Below are 2,733 nucleotides of genomic sequence, written 5' to 3' on the forward strand. Positions count from 1 at the left end.
ATTCCCCGCGCTGCATTTATGACCCTTGGGTGTCAGCCCAGACACGGCCACCAGCTGCTCTGCCCTACAAAAGTGCCTCTTCTCCCTTGCAAAATGCAACTGGGGACCTTCAGCTCTCAAATGCCTGTCTCTTGGCGAGAAGCAAGCCAAGAACCAGCACTGCTGCAGGTGAAGAGACCATCCTCTTGTTAAGCTGCTCGGTGGGAAGGTCTCCGCCAGCTGTGGTGAGGGTGCAAGGCAGAGGAGATGCGGTTGTTGCTTGGAGACAGGGAATGACAACAGACGAAGTTTTTTTCTCACAAGCTTGTGACTGTCTGTACCTGTGAAAAATGGACTCCAAACGCCAATACGCAGGGGAGCGAGGTGTGAAAACCCTGACCTTGGAGGCGCTGGGAGTGTGACTGTTGTGGTGCTTCATTTATTTTGCTGCTGTACTTTGACGGGATGCTGCTGGACAGAAGCTGAGCTCAATTTTAAGCCTTTGGTGTAGATTAATCTTGAGAGCCCCCCCTTTTTTTTAATAGTTGCTTATTGCCAGTCTAAACTGTCTCGTGCTGGGACATGCTTCATCCCAGGGGTGATGTGGACACGTGGGTTCCTCGTTGTAAGGAAGTTGGTCAATCTGTGAACGTCATTGTTTTGCCACAACGAACAGTGGTTTGATGTGGGCCAGGGATTAAATTGCTGTATGGCATGAAATCATCCCTTCCTGCTGCCAGTGAGGGGACAAAAGCTAATTCATGGCAGTAATAAGCCTTCACCAGTGGAGGAGCAGTTAAGAAGTCTTATCTGCCTCACCCAGACCTTTATCAGGGCAACCCTGCTTCCAGCAAGAAACAAGTGAAGTAGGAAGAGCAACACCCCCTGCTTACTTACAGATATTTGCCTTTTTAATGAAAAGAAATGAGTAAGAACAAAGTGCCCCAGGCCTGATGCTTAGCTAAGCCTGTGTGCACATCAGTAAATGTTTTCCCTGCAGGATCAAGCCTGGTCACAGCTGTGTAGGAATGGTCTGAACTGGAAGACTAAACCATGTGAGCTCCAAGTGATCAATGGAGAGATTTCCTGGCTCCTCAGCACGAGGTACAAGGGTTCTTGGGTGAGTTGTGCCCATGGTTTGCACTGACTTCATCTTTCCATGGGAAGCCTTCCCTGTGCTTGTCGGTCTGGCTGATTGTCTGGGTTACTGCTGGGGTGACAGATGATGGATTGGATGCTACCCTGGTAATGCAACCTTGGGCATACAGCATTGCCTTTGGCTGTATGCAAAGGTCCACATTCCCTGCTGTTCCCCTGGGCTAACAGGAGATGTGTCCCCTGGTAAAGGAGTTGGGTGGCCCTGACCTTCCCAGAGCAATCTACCCTGCTTCTCTGAGCAGCCCATGAGAAAATGAAAATTTATTGGGGGAAACTAACTGAAGAATATGGGGTGTTGAGGTGGAAAGCCTTCCAGAGCCAGTATCCAAGCAGGTCTAACTGGGAGCTGTGGTGTTAGCCGTGTGGCTCAGTTGTGTGGAGTTGGAAGAAAGACTGTAAAAATAGATGCTTGGTATGTCAGCCCAGGACTGGGTCCCTGGGCAGGAACCTTGAGCTAGGGTTACCACTTATCCCTCTTCAGCCAGAGGAGAGGTCCTGAAAAGACCCCCAGGAGTCTCTTTGAGAAAGGACATCTCAGTACCTACCTCGAACTGGAGCTTTGGGAGGTGCCTGATGCTGACACCTGGATGGGACAAATGGGGGAGAGGGCTCAGCTCCAGCCTGCCCTAGTCCTGTAACTCCGTGCTGGCTCCATCCTGGATGAGGGACATTGGTGCTTAAACAAAGAAAACAACTGTACAACAAAATGTTGGTTTTCTGTTTCTTTGGGGTTTAAAAATGTATAAAGTGAGGCTCTCCCAAAGTGATGTCTGGTCCCATCACAGCTCACCCAGCAGGGCTGTCATTGGGACTGTCCCATCCCTCTGTTCCAGTGGCACACATACAAACTGGCAGCCTCCAACTTAGGAGCTATTCGGGTTGAAATTGGTTGACCAATTCCCCAGCTGAGGGTGAATTGACATGCAGGCAGTCCCACACGGTGTGCTATTGTTTCCTTAGAAAACCTGGTTAATAACAGTAATAAACCCAGCAGCTTTATGGCTCCGGCGATGTATCAGCATGCTGTCACGCTGATGGCAAAACACTTCAATTCAAGCGAGCAGAAAGTGATGGGCCTGCGGAGAGACATATGTTCCCGCTCTATTATTTTTATTGTTAATAGCAGGGTTTTTGAAAGCCCCCCATTTCCTGCTCGCACCTGTAAGCGAGGAGAGCTGCTCCCACGGGGCGGGAGGGCAGAGGGTCTGGCAGGGACAGCCTCGGGGGGGCTGCTCCTGGCAGGGTTGTGCTGCTGAGACTGTGGTGCCCTGGGGCTGAATGTGTAGGCCCTGTCCTGACCCACTGTGTAGGGGGAGCCCCTGGGTCCTGATCAGCCCCACTGAGCCTGGAGGGTTCCTCCTGGCAGGGTCACACCAGGACCCAGCCCCTGGCCCTGGAGCTGTCACCTACGTAAGACACCAATTTGCTCAGTGCTCAGAAATCCTCAGAAGCTGCTAAATCCGAGACCTTTGGAGAGACGCGGAGCAACCTGTAGCCTCAGAGCTCAGACTTGTGGCGTGACAGCTGCTGTTCCCAAGCATTAGAGGGAAGTGTCATCCTGTAATGGCAGCAGAGAGTGCACCTGGGCCTGGGCTG

Source organism: Anser cygnoides, chromosome 8 (assembly GCF_040182565.1).
Source record: "Anser cygnoides isolate HZ-2024a breed goose chromosome 8, Taihu_goose_T2T_genome, whole genome shotgun sequence".
NCBI classification, from domain to species: domain Eukaryota; kingdom Metazoa; phylum Chordata; class Aves; order Anseriformes; family Anatidae; genus Anser; species Anser cygnoides.